The sequence below is a fragment of the Triticum dicoccoides genome, chromosome 7A (genome assembly GCF_002162155.2).
Source record: "Triticum dicoccoides isolate Atlit2015 ecotype Zavitan chromosome 7A, WEW_v2.0, whole genome shotgun sequence".
Classification (NCBI taxonomy): domain Eukaryota; kingdom Viridiplantae; phylum Streptophyta; class Magnoliopsida; order Poales; family Poaceae; genus Triticum; species Triticum dicoccoides.
The window spans coordinates 397,383,328-397,390,304 of NC_041392.1; positions in this window are offsets into that span (position 1 = coordinate 397,383,328).

Consider the following 6,977-nt stretch of genomic DNA (forward strand, 5'->3'; position numbering starts at 1 on the left):
TCCATGATTCCCAGGCACTGCCACTTCACCTGGGGTCTTCAATGTGAATGGCTTCGTGGCACATAATACCTTCTTCAACCGCTCCAAGAACCCTTATACCAGACCTCACATTTCCTCAGATCGGTTCTGGAGCTATCAGCAGCGCAACTACTATTCCTGCGTCCTATACAAACAAGGGCGCATATTTCCACATATGCACCAAGACTCTGAAGCTATAGCTGGCCTGCCCTGCCTTGAAGAAGCATTAGATTGCTTCAGAGATGCTGGTCTATTGCAGTTCGTCACAGATAAGGAGCACTGGAATGAAGAGCTTCTGCAACAGTTCTATGTAACTCTCCACATTCGAGGCTACAATAGGGATCCAAAGACTTGGGTCCTTGAGTGGATGACAGGCAATGTCCATCATGAAGCTAAAGCTCTTGATATCAATGAGCTCACAGGCCTGCCCACTCCTGGTGAATACTATGAACCAGGTTGTCAACAACACCAAAATGCCTTGGAAAGCATCTTTCAGAAGCCAGAACCCAACATGAGTTAAATGCTGAGCATGATGAAGTCTCTGCCTCACAACGCTGAATACCCATCTAAGTTCTTTGTTGAAGACCTAGAGTACCTTCCTCGCACCATTTACCATATCATCAGGAAGACTTTATGGCCTGTCAAAGGACATTCATCTGCAGCGAAGCTTGAAGGAGCAATGAAGACTTTGGTTTTCTATATCTTCAATGGCATAAGCTTCAATGCTCAAAACTTCATCATCAGGCAGTTGGCTGCATCTGGCTCCGACATCTTTGGGTTGAAATTCTATGCTCCATGGGTCATGCGTCTAATCAAGCGTCACCCCACCTTCAACTATCATCCGTCTGCATGCAATCATCTCATATTCTTGCCAGAGGTTGATCTGTCAGTTGAAGCTATTTACCCAGAGCCGGCTAAGGATCCCATTTATCTTCACAATGTTGATCACCAAAGCTTCACCCAGCCTATTGAAGGAGTTCCAGCAGTTTCTTGTGTTTATCCTCTTGCTGGTAACACACATGCCCCTCGCGCTCAGACTGACGCCACTGGTAGAACCATTGCACAAAGGCCTCGAAGACGGTTTCGTGTCCTAAATGACGGAGAGCTTCTCGTCGCGCTGCATCAGAAACAGGACAAACATCACGACTGGCTTAAGCGTCAGATGGAAAGCCTCTTGGTGGATATCAACCGCATTTGCAATCTTGCCACCAAGAATGCCTTTGTCACTCATGAAACCTGGCGGAGGTCTTGGAAGAGTTTGACCCTACTCAGTGCTGAAGCTGATCTGCAAGACGATGGCTTCACCGAACGGTTCAAGTTTGACTCAACTCCTCCCAGAAATGCTCACTTGCGTCAGACTCCCTCACTTGAAGACTCTGACTACTCGTCCTCAGCTGCGACCGTAAATGCCAGAGTCATCAATGACCAAGATGATGCAACTTCACCTCCTCCAACTTTAGCGCGTGTCGACACAGCACCAAGTTCCTCTGCACCACTGGATTTCAATGACAACACTGCTGCCTCGCCTGCACCTCATGGGAACGAGTAGGTGCTCTATGTCTTCAAACCTTTTTGGTCCTCACTGACAAAAGGGGGAGAAGCATATGAGTTGATAGTCTTCAAGCAGGTCAATATGGGTGGTTGCTTTATTTTTTGCTACTTTTGCCAAGTGCTTACAACTCTCGATTTCGATACATTTGGTTCTTTGAGTTGTAACACTTAAACTCGATGGTCGTCTGCTACTTATTTTCTATTCTGTGATGCGATGATAAATCCCGCATGTGCGATGATAAATTCCGCACTTAGATCATTTTGCAGACGTCCATTTTTCATTATGCATGTCATTATCTTCGTTAAATCATATCTTGCATGATGAATTGTCATCATAGGCTGAAGAGGATCTCCACAAGTACAACCTGCCATGTGCATTTGCATTCCAAAAGCAAATTACTAATATGCACATCTTCAGTGGGAGCCCTTGCAACTTATGAAGACAATACCCTATCCTTTACAATTTCACATATTTTATTCCCCGTTAAAGACTTCAACCAGTTTGTCATCAATCACCAAAAAGGGGGAGATTGTAAGTGCATCTAGTGCCACCCCTAGTTGGTTTTGGAGTATTGACGACAAACCTGGTTGAGGGACTAATGTGTTTGTGAGAATTGCAGGATAACACAGGTAGAAGTCCCTCATTGATTCGGTTTTCCTACCGGAGATGACCCCTAAAAATGTATGAAGACATTGAAGTCAAAGGTGGGATGTGAAGACATTCACATTGAAGACTATGACAAGAGAAGACAATGTGTGAAGACTATGGAGCGCGAAGACTTAGTTGTTTCATCGTTCTTTTTCTTCTTTGTTGAGTCATAGGAACCACCGTACTGTTAAGTGGGGTCCAAGTGAACCAGCCAAAATGACAGAAGTGATGCTTAACCAAAATCCTATGTCTTCTAGCGAAGACAATGAGAGCAAATCTTATCCAGAGCTGGGTAAGTCAGCTTTGCTTGTAGCTCAAGTAAAGTTGTCGTGTGTGTTTGAAATCTGACCGTTGGAACACGTGTCAGTTCCTTAGTGACCCAGGGTCATTTCAGACAAATCAGGTTGGGTTGCCTAGTGGCTATAAATAGCCCACCCCGTACAACCATAAACGGTTGGCTGCTCAGAGTTAGTGCACGGCTTTTGTGGTTTGAGAGCAACCCACCTCGAAGCCTTTGAGAGATAATTCCTTGCGAGGATAAAGCCCTAAACACCCAGAGCCAAAGAGTGTTAGGCATCACTTAAGTCTTCCTGTCTGTGTGATCTGAAGACTTATTACACTTGAGGACTATGAATCCTCCAGCCGGTTAGGCGTCGCGTTCTGAGCATCCAAGAGTCATTGTGGATCGCCGGTGAACGAAGTCTGTCAAGGTTTGGAAGTCTACCTTCAAGACTTACCAGAGTGATTGGGCGAGGACTGGGTGTCCCTAGCTCAAGGGGAATAAGGTGAAGACGTGGTCTTCTGAGTTGAATCTCAGCCTCCCTAACCAGACGTACAGTTGTCACAGCAACTACAACTGGTCCAACAAATCATTGTCTTCAACAAGTCACTGGTTTCATCCTTCCCATCCCTTTACTTACTGTTGGTCCTGGTGAAGTCATTGTATGATTGCATTATCTTTTGTCTTCACTGAGTGACTGCTTGTTCTGATTGGATTCACACTATCTTCCTACCTAATCTATACTGCCTAGTTGCAATTAGTCATTATGCTTTCACTTCATTGAATACTTGACTATGTCTTGCTTAATGTAGTCTACCTTCCGCTGCATGGTAATAGGTTTATTTCTATCGTTTGTCTTCGAAACTTCCATGTTTTGAAGACTTCCATAAAAGTCGCCTATTCACCCCCCCTCTAGTCGATCACTAGCACTTTCAGGGACGCTGGCAGGGAAGACAAAGCCGGAGTCCACGAGGAAGCCTCCCCAGTTAGTGGAAGTGGAGTCGACCAGGCCAAGCACCCCAAGGAAATCGCTCTGCCAGGGGCCCGTTGCAGATGGTGTTGCTGCTAGAGACTAGATGACGGTGATGGTGCGTCGGAGACTCAGGTGGAGTCCGAGTCGTCGGCTTCATGCTTGATGGCCGGGGCTCGGAGTTGTCCTCTTCGCCGTTAGTGTCCTCTTCATTGTTGTCGCTCAAGGAGGAGGTTTCATCATCAGTTGAGCTCTCCGCGCATCACCCTAAGCGAGCACCCGAATGCCCAAAGACCATGATGGAGAGCAAATTAGCCTCCATTAGCTTAAAATGACGGGCGTGTCCCTTTGCCAAGCTATGGGCACATGCAAAAGTTTTCCAATCACGCCAGAGAAGCACGACATGGGGTGCAGGGAACTCAACGTCCACCCTCATGTTGCCATTATAGCAAGCCCTCATGTGCAATTTCAATCCGTGCGGCTGTTCAACCTCCATCACCCTTGCAAAAGGACAAGGAAGCCTAAGATAGCTACGCGGGGGCTCATGCAGCCTGACGATGAACTGCAGCGACATGTCCCTAACATGGCCCTCCAATGGAGTCAGGGTAGCTGGGGGAGGGGTGACTGGAGCACCACCGTGTCCTCCCCGGCCCCAAACACCGTGTCGGCCACAACCACGTCCTGCGGCACCACCATGCGCATTGGATCCTGCCCCTGCGTCCCCAATAGGGGCAGGGATGCGGTGTCGAGAGGAGGCCCTCGTCGCCGTCATTGGAGCTTGAGCGTGCCCTCTTCCTCTCACCATGATGGGAGAAAGGTGTGAGAACGGTACGAGAAGGAGAAGGAGAAGATGCATGGGCGAGTCCTTCAGTCCACCTCTGCGACCCCTTTTATAGAAGAGTGTGATAGGGGGCTGGCTCCCCACTATACTGTGCCAACCGCCCCGCTCTGCCAATCCAACGCATCAGTGCCACTAACGGCACCCAGATTCGCCGACCGCACTCCTCCTCCAATCCGAGGAACCATGCTTTCTGCCATGGCACTCATTCCCGCACGCTACGTGTTTGACACCTACCCTGCCCAACGCATGCAGCGTACGTGGCAGAAACGGCAAGCGTGGTGGTGCCGGGTGATATCGCTTGAAGCTACATCGGTATTTCCGCAAAGAGGAAGGGAAGATGCAGCACAGCGGCGGTAGGTATTTCCCTCAGTGATGAAACCAAGGTTATCGAACCAGTAGGAGAACCAAGCAACACAACGTAAACATCACTTGCACACAAATAACAAATACTCGCAACCCGACGTGTAAAAGGGGTTGTCAATCCCTTTCGGGTAGCAGCGCCCCAAGATAGTCAAATAGACGTGAATAAAATTCTAGTAGATTGATAGATCGAATGCCAAATAAAATAAATAAGAATAAAACGCAGTAAGGTATTTTTGTATTTTTCGTTCAATAGATCTGAAAATAAAAGCAAAGTAAAAGTAGGTCGCAAAGGCAAATAATATGAGAGAGAGACCCAGGGGCCGTAGGTTTCACTAGTGGCTTCTCTCGAGAAAAATAGCAAACGGTGGGTAAACAAATTACTATTTGGCAATTGATAGAACTTCAAATAATCATGAGGATATCCAGGCAATGATCATTACATAGGCATCACGTCCAAGATTATTAGACCAACTCCTGCCTGCATCTACTACTATTACTCCACACATCAACCGCTATCCAGCATGCATCTATTGTATTAAGTTCATGGAGAAACAGATTAATGCAATAAGAATGATGACATGATCTAGACAAGATCTATCTATGTAGAGATAGACCCCGTCGTTTTATCCTAACAAGCAACAAAACACACGTGTCAGTTCCCCTTCTGTCACTGGGATCAAGCACCGTAAGATCGAACCCACTACAAAGCTACTCTTCCCATTGCAAGATAAATAGGTCAAGTTGGCCAAACAAAACCCAAATATCGGAGAAGAAATATGAGGCTATAAGCAATCATCCATATAAGATATAAAAGAAACTCAAATAACTCAAAGTTCATTCGATCCCAACAAACACACCGCAAAAAGAGTTACATCATATGGATCTCCAAGAGACCATTGTATTGAGAATCAAACAAGAGAGAGGAAGTCATTTAGCTACTTACTAGGGACCCGAAGGTCTAAAAAGAACTACTCACGCATCATCGAAGAGGCACCAATGGAAGTGGTGAACCCCTCCGTAAGGGTGTCTAGATTGGATCCGGTGGTTCTGGAATCTGTGGTGGCTGGAATTGATTTTTGTCGACTCTCATGGGTTTGTGGAATATCTCGGTAGTTATAGAGCAAAGAGGCGGTTCGGGGTGCACCCGAGGTTGGCACAACCCAACAGGGTGCGCCTGGGCCTCCTGGCGCACCCTGGTGGGCTGTGCTCCCCTCGGAGCACCCCCCCGGGCACTGCCTTGGCCCATTGGGTGTCTTCTGGTCCATCAAAAATCTCCATAAAGTTTCGTTGCATTTGGACTCTATTTGGTATTGATTTCCTGCGATGTAAAAAACATGCAGAAAACAACAACTAGCACATGGCACTATGTCAATAGGTTAGTACCAAAAATGATATAAAATGATTATGACACATCCAAGATTGATAATATAACAACATGGAACAATAAAAATTATAGATGTGTTGGAGACGTATCAGAATCCCCAAGTTTAACTCCTTCTCTCCTCGAGTAGGTAAGTGATAAAAAGGAATTTTTGATGTGGAATGCTGCCTAACATGTCATATCATATTTATTTTCTGTATAGCATGGACATTTGGACTTTTATTTTGTTCAAAGAAATAGTCTAGTTTTGACATGATAACTTAAATACTCAAGCATATCAACAAGCAACCATGTCTTTCAAAATATCAATGCTAAAATAAGTTGTCCCTAGCCCATCATGCTCAATCATTGATCCATTCATGAAACACACTCGCATATTAACTACACTCAATACTCCAGTATGATCATAGTGCCTACTAGTTGGTGCTTTTATAAGAGAAGATGGAGACTCAAATTCAAAAATAAAGGATGCATAAAGTAAAAAAAGGGCCCTTCGTAGAGGGAAGTAGGGATTTGTAGAGGTGCCAGAGCTCAAAGCGAAAAACTTAGAGATAAAAACATTTTGGGAGGTGTGTCCTTCCCATCAATGAAAATTACTTAGATCTCCCAACACTTTCCATGCTAGATATATCATAGGCGGTTCCCAAACAAAAAATAAAGTTTATTCCTTTTTCCACCATACTCTCCGTATCCACGGGTGCCTTCCATACCAACACTTTCCAAGGAATTTATTTTTTTGACAACATAAAGTAAATTCATTTTACATTTCGAGGCTAGGCATCCCTAATACCTTTGCCTTACTCTCGTGCAATGACAAGTGAATAAACACTCATCGTTAGAGTAACACATCTAGCATGGAAAATATTAGCCACCCCTCACCGCTCCGCGAGTGGTACAAACACACAAAAGATAAGTTTATTTTGA